Source organism: Octodon degus, unplaced genomic scaffold (assembly GCF_000260255.1).
Source record: "Octodon degus isolate 3935 unplaced genomic scaffold, OctDeg1.0 scaffold00033, whole genome shotgun sequence".
NCBI classification, from domain to species: domain Eukaryota; kingdom Metazoa; phylum Chordata; class Mammalia; order Rodentia; family Octodontidae; genus Octodon; species Octodon degus.
The window spans coordinates 2,440,979-2,448,335 of NW_004524609.1; the positions used below are offsets into that span (position 1 = coordinate 2,440,979).

The 7,357-nt window shown below is 38.4% G+C and overlaps 1 pseudogene; it reads right to left on the reverse strand.

Moving 5' to 3' along the window:
* Window positions 1-6,387: 6,387 nt before the first annotated feature.
* LOC101585695 lies at window positions 6,388-6,869 on the reverse strand (annotated as a pseudogene).
* Window positions 6,870-7,357: the final 488 nt, after the last annotated feature.

Here is a 7,357-nt window from a genome sequence, read left to right on the forward strand (position 1 = left end):
CGGGGGCAGCGAGGTGCTCCGGGACTGCGGGCGGCGCCGGCGGGCGGCGCGGAGCTCACGGGGAGCCCGGGGGCCGGAGCCTGGCCGCGAGGTGCGGCGAGCCCCTCCGAGTGCAGGTAAGGGTCGGGGCGCGGGGCGGGCAGAGGTCGCCTCGGTGACAGGGGCGTTCCCCCCCCCGAAGCTTCAGCTGGGGGCGAGGGGCGGAGGCGACCCCGGAGACGGCGAGAGGGGCCGCGGAGCGGTCGGGTGCCCGCGGCGGGGGCGCTGCCTCTGAATGTGGCACTTAGGGCGGCTGCAGATGGGTAGGGGGTCAGCCATTTGCTGTCACCGAGCGTGTCATGGAATTTGGTACCTAGAGTCGCGAGAAGGGGGACCGGGATGCCGCGCGAGGCAGATTGCTGAACGTGGCAGAGAATGTGGTGCAAGGCGACTTGCAGAATGCGCCCCAGAATGCAGCATGAAAGTAGTTGTGAAATGTGCCAGGTAAGGCACGTCAGGGGGTGGCCTGTGTGCCGTGGAGACGCGGCAGGAGTGTTGTTGGGGATATTAAGAATTCCTCTGGGGTGGGAGGCGCAGTGTAATAAAAGATTCATAGGGCTCATTGCTAGGTATTTAACCACGGGAAATCGAGAGCAGCTATGATAAGCTATTTTTTGATGTAGGGAAAGTACCCACGTGAAAGCAGAAAGCAGTTTGGTCTGGTTGTGAGATGGGAGGAAATGGGGCTAAAATAATTCCAGGTTTTGTCATAAGCGTGCAAAGCCCTCACACGATTGTATTCTGTCTTCTGTTCCAGGTATGGAATGTTTAAAATGGTTTTCATGAAACGTAAACAATAGTCATTAACATTAGAAATATTTGCTCTTGTGGGTGTCTTACACCCTCTTCTCAGCTTTTCTCCAGGAAAGCAAACAAACAAAACCCCCAAACAAACCGAACATGTTAGCCATAATTGTGAGTTCAAGATCATTAGGCAGAGGGAAATATTTTTCATTTATGCCTCTTCCTTGATTTTTTCATAGGTGAAATAACTAGAATGAGGAGAGCAAAACAATATGGTGAACAAAAGGGATAAATTTTCAGGCATTTTGAGGGTTGGAGCCAAAAGCTACTGCAATGGTTAATTACAGAGAATGGCAGTAGTGCAATATTGTTGTGTTCTGGGTGTTGGAATGGTGAAATGAAAGAGAAAAATAGAATACGGTAATTTAGATTTAAAAAGCAACAACATGGATAATGTCTGTGGAGTGCTGCTCCAGTATTTCCCAGGTAAATCATCTTAGGAATGTGTAGATAAAAATAAAACATCAAACGTCTGTTGCCCTTTCTTTCACCCCCTCCCATCTTTTCTCATCCAGAGAGAGAGAGAGAAAGAGAGAGAGAGAGAGAGAGAGAGAGAGAGAGAGAGAGAGAATTGTCAGAACATAGCTGACATCTGAGAAGTAACAAAAGACAGTTCAATGTGCTACTTAGTATAACATGTATACACAATGCTTTTGTAAGACAAAAGCAGAAATCCATGGATGTGTTCGTTAGGATATATGTAATTGTTGATGAGATTTCAGTTGTTTGTAGTATAATTCTTACAGAGAAATTGAATTTCTTGCCTGGATTTGTTCTTAGTATAGTATTTTGAGAAATGATCTCTGAGTGGCTTCTGCCTGGTTCCGGACTCAGCCATTGAGGGAGCATTTGCTTCAAAGATAAAATTGCATTTTCCTTGATTAATTTTGGCTTTTAATGTTTTCTGTAGATATGACCCTTACCTTGGGGCTCTCTTGGGTTAAAAGAAGAGAGAAGACCAGAGGAGAATAAAGAGCAGTTCTGTTGGGTCTTCCTGTTTTGTTCTGACTATAAGCCATATGTACTGCCACCCCCTACTGTCTGTAGGAAGAGGTGTTGCCGAGCCCTTTTTTTTTTTTTTTTCTTGTTATCACTGCCCCCTTGTGTAAGGGAAGAAATTGATAATAGCACTTTTGGGAACCAGTTTTCTTGGATTGTTCTTTATCAGTAAGAGTGGTTATGTAGATTTATTAATCATCTATCCTCTTTAGAGTTGCAGAGCTTTAAATTTACTGCTAATCAGTTCTCATATTTGATGTCTGTTTTTAATATTATCTGCTTTTAATCAATGACCAAAATTATTAATGTTTTCAATATGTTCAGGAAGATAGTACTAGTAGTAATAGTGCACATTTGTATAGCACTTACTCTGTGACGGTCCTCTTGTACAGTGTTTTGATCAGTTTCAGCATCTGTGAGGAGCTATTGTTATTCCTGTTTTAAAAGATGAAAAACATGAAGTAGAGGTTAAATAACTTGCCAAAGATTATATATCAAAAAAACCCAGAAAAGCTAAGTTTTAAGTTAGAACTCTAACTCCAGACTCTATGATATTCTTCACAATAAGTATTGACAAGGTGTAATTGCCCATCATAAAGCAAACACTATAGATGTGAATAAACGTGGCAGAACTCACATGGATTTTAAGCCCACCTAGATTCCAAAATATGGTCACTTACAGTATGAACTTGTCTTTTTAGAAAGCTATTTTAAATTTATTTCTAGGATTACAGGTAGAGGAGTATCCGTACCTTTTATATGGTCAAGGAAGTATTGGTAGTGATGTTTGACTTTGGGAGGGGGCTTTAGGGATGGAAAGTTACTTTCAAGTATTTTGTGTTTGTTTATACATAATATACATCTAATGTATGCATGTACATACATTATATATATGTATCCATGCTTTTTTTCTTTAAAAGCACCAATAAACTTTTATTGTTAATTTTCTTTAGAAAATTAAGGGGAAATTACTATTTTTCCTACTTCTGTTTTTATGCTATTTTATTTTAGAAAATAGCAAAAAATGGATTGGATTCTTGTGTATATTTAACTTCTCCACAAATGTTTGCTCAAATTTTTCTTAATAATGAAACATTGCTGTATAGTTGTTGACTACATTTGGGATGCTATTTATGAAAATGGGTAGTAAAAATAATTGGAGTGCAACCAACACTTATATTTTTATCTATTTTAAGAAGTGGAACATTATCCAACACAATTGTGATAGTTATTTTTTTTTCTTAGCCAAACTATTTTTGCCATTCTTTTCAACAGAAACTTTTTCTGATTATTCTGCAATTCAAATGTTATGTGCTCAAACACTTCATTTGTTGATATTATAGTGTAGTGTAATCTGATAATGGCTAAAAATTAAGATATTTTAAAATAATGTAGTATTCTTGATAAATGTAAAGTCAAATCTTTCATACATTTGTATTTGTTAGTAGTTCATTTAGAATACTTCACTTATAAAATCTAATTTGTTTGCATCCTTTTCATAAATATTTACCAACATCATTAAACATTAGTACCTTATCTCCCTCTTCTATCATTGTTCCTGACTGACCTGTCTTAGTTCCTTGTGTCCCCCCTACATAATTTACTTTGTTCTTTCAGTATTTTCTGAATGAATGTACTCTTTATTTTGAGTAGAAAGAGAAGTAGACCCTAGAAAACAGTGTATTAGTCTGATAGTTCCAAAAAGGCAATATTGGGTTAGTTGATGCTTATTGAATATATGGTAAAACAAGTGTGCATAAAAGAATGTATCAAAATTCTGTCATATTTCTGTTACAATAGAATTAAAATTGAATGTGAGATATACTGATTAGGCGTGGTAGTTTAATTACATGGGTTGACTTTATGTAGAATCACTCAATGTTAGTTGGGATATTTTCAATGACAGTACCCAGATTTTAATTCAGGGAGTTGGAATGAGCTGTTGTGAATGGCTCTTTACTTTTCTAGTACTCGTCTGATGAAGGTAACAAATACTGGAAGCTAGTTTAATTATTTGAATGTTTTTTTCTCTCTAAAGGAGCTGATGCCATTTTCATAATTACTTAATATGCATATAGTCATCAAATGATGTTATTTGCAGGGAAGACATTATATAAATACTGTATAAATAAATAGCATATACTTTGTTATAACACCATGAAAACTATAATGGTTTATTTTAGTAGCATCTCTTATAATTTATTTTAGATGTGAGAAAAAAGATGAATGAGGTGTGTATAGAGTATGTATCTCTAGTGATGTATTGAAAAAGTCATGGAGAGAAACGTGGAAATGAAAGTTTTAAGACTTTAGGCTATGTTTTCCCACTCAGTGACCTCTTTTCTTTCCTTCTTGAAGATGTAAGATTCGAGTTAATATTACATGGAAGCCAGAAAATTTGGGTCTGAGTTTTAGAAGGTTAAAGCAAGTTGAAAATGCAGTGAAAAAATTTCTAGTGGGGACGTTTCCAATTCTAGAAAGCTTAAATTAAGTAATTATAATAACAATTATTTCTAGAAACAAATCTGTTAAGTTTATTTTGTTACTGCTTTTTTTTATTGTGCTGAGGATTGAAACTAGGTCCTCATTCATGGTAGGTATATCTCTAACCCAGGCCAGTTTATTAAAAAAATGTTTATAAACCATGTAAAAGCTGTGTTTGTGGAGAAGTGTCAAGTAAATTGATTTTTTTTTAATGGGCCACATATTTAAAACTTACCTTGTTCAGCTTCTGTTTACTCTTCAGTACTTGAAGGCAAACTTGAGACTTAAGTTTAAAAAGCAAAAGAATTAAGTTGGTATTAGTCTTAATCATGCCTTTTCTTCCCCTAAAGTCAATTTCTGCTTTTATTCAGTGCATGTAATACATATCACCTTTCACATGGTTTACTTTTTATCAGAACTTGAGATAGTCTGGTGTCATTCTTGTAAACTGATCATTTGCATTAGAGTCACTGATCTTTTTTGTATGTCTTTTTAAAAAATTGTTGTCTAATAGACCTATTTATTATTTGCTAAATTTATGTTCCTTTTATAGGTACCTCTACATTGTGGCCAGTGTGATCTTTCTGAATGATCAGTCGATCATGTTTTTTTTTTTTTTTTTTTAATTTAGTACAGGGTCTCTCGGGTCTATAGGGTCTCATTACATAGATCAGACTTGTAGGAATCCTCCTGTTTACAGCCTCCCAAGTGCTAGGATTACAGGCACACACCACCATGCCCAGTCTCAATCGTGGTCTCAGCTTGTTCCGGGGGTGGGGCCAGCAGATATGCTTGGGATCGAGCCCCCAGCCCCTCCATCTGCTTAAACTGAGCTATTTGGCCGGCCCTTCAGTGGCTCTTGAATTGATAAAATGGAAACTCCTATAGCAAACCATATGAAGTTCTTTAAGATCTTTTCCCTGCCTCTTGTTTGGATTCATCAACTCTGCCATTTTCTTCTCCAAAGCTATTCCTCAGTAATTTTTTTTTTTTTTTAAATTTATGTAGTACAGGGTCTACAGGGTCTCACTACACATATCCGACTCATAGTGATCCTCCTGTTTTCAACCTCCCAAATGCTTGGATTAGTCTCAATCACTGGCTCAGTGTGCCCTGGGGGCGGGACCAGCACAGCACACCAAGGATGGCCAATCCTTGCATCTGCCTGAGCAGGCTCTTTAATCTGCAGAGCTAACTGTCCAGCCCACCTCAGTAATGCCAAATTACTTGATTTATTTAATATTTAATATTCTCTTATATATTCATACTCTGTGATACTTTCTTTTCATGGACTGCTCTTGCTTTTTTTTTTTTTTTTCTTGGTTGGTTGTTTTTTGGGTAAACTCTTCTTCAACTGTCCTGTGTTGGCCCAAACAGTATCGTTTGAGCGAAGATTTTGCTTAATGTCCCAGGTTGGCTTGTGTGTGCTGTTCTTTAATCTTCCTTTGTACCTGGTAAACAGTTATATATAGTAGTTAATAACATTTGTTGTTTTGTTTTGTTCTCTTATTTTTTATACTTTATAATTCTGGGGGATTGAACCTGGACCCTTTAAGTTGAGCTATATTCCCTTCTCCCCCAAATCCCCCTTTTTTGAGACAGGTCTGGTTCTCACTAAGTCACTAAACTGCCCTTGGTGATACCTGCTTCAACTTCCCATAGTACTGGAATTATAGGTATGTCCTATCATGTCTGCCTTTGTCATAAAATATTTTAACTAATTATATGGCTGTCTTAGTACTAGTCTGTGAACTTATTTTTTTCATCTTTTATAGCATCAGTCTAGTTATCTACTTACTGAGTGAGGATTGTTGAGAGTTATTTCAGTTATACTTTTTTTTAAAGTTATGCTTTTTTAACATTATTTATCTTTATTCATAACCATAAACTTAACCCTGCAATCCAGGTACATTTGGAGGGGAGCAAGGAAAACATGGAACCCAAAGAATTGCGATAAGAGCAGAGATGATGGGGCTTTTTGAGCAGGTAGGGTGTAGGGTGCTTTCCAGAGCTAGAGAAATGGTCTGGTCTGGTGGTGGCAATACACATAAGTCACACACGTTAGAGCTGTCCACAGTCAGTGATGGTCATCTTCTTGCTGGTCTTGCCATTCCTGGCCCTGAAGTGCTCCATGGTCTCCACCGTGTTGTGCCCTCTTCCACTTTCCCGAAGACCACGTGCTTGCCATCCAGCCACTTGGTCTTGGCAGTGCAGATGAAAACCTGGGACCAGTTTGTGTTTGGCCCAGCATTTGTCATGGACAAGATGCCTGGGCCTGTGTGCTTCAGGATAAAGTTCTTGTCATCGAATTTCTCCCCTTAGATGGACTTGCTGCCAGTGCCATTGTGGCACATGAAGTCACCACCCTGGCACATAAGTCCTGGAATAATTCTGTGAAAGCGGGAACCCCTATAACCAAATCCTTTTTCTCCAGTGCTCTGAGCACAAACATTTTCTGCTGTCTTTGAAACTTTGTCTGCATACAGCTCAAAAGAGATGAGGCCCAAGGGCTCACTGTGAAAGAACATGGTGGGGTTGACCATGGTTGGCAACAAACAACTAAGAGGAAAGATAGTGGTGTCTGCCTTAAGTTATGCTTTTGAAGCTACATCTCTTAGTGTTTGCTTGGAGCAAAGTTTGGGCCTCAGGACATAGACTTATAGAAATATACATATACAAATATCTCTGTATACATCTTATATATATATACAGTTTTAAAATACTGAGCATAGCTCCTGGACTGCAATTGATACTGACTGTAAAGATAAATCAAATTTTTTCTTTTTTATGTTTCCTAGAGTGACAGGAGGAAGACCAGAGGGCTCATTTTATGAACTTTGTACAATGATATTGGTCATTAATTGATCCTGGGAGGTGCTTTGAGCATTTGAGTATCTACAAAGGGTTTTGATTGGAAAGGGTAGTGAGTCATCAGGCCATCAATACTAACAAGTTCTAGCTTGTGCCTTGGGTATCGAATAAACAACAAGAACTAGGACAAGTTTTTAACATCAGGATACATTGAGTACCC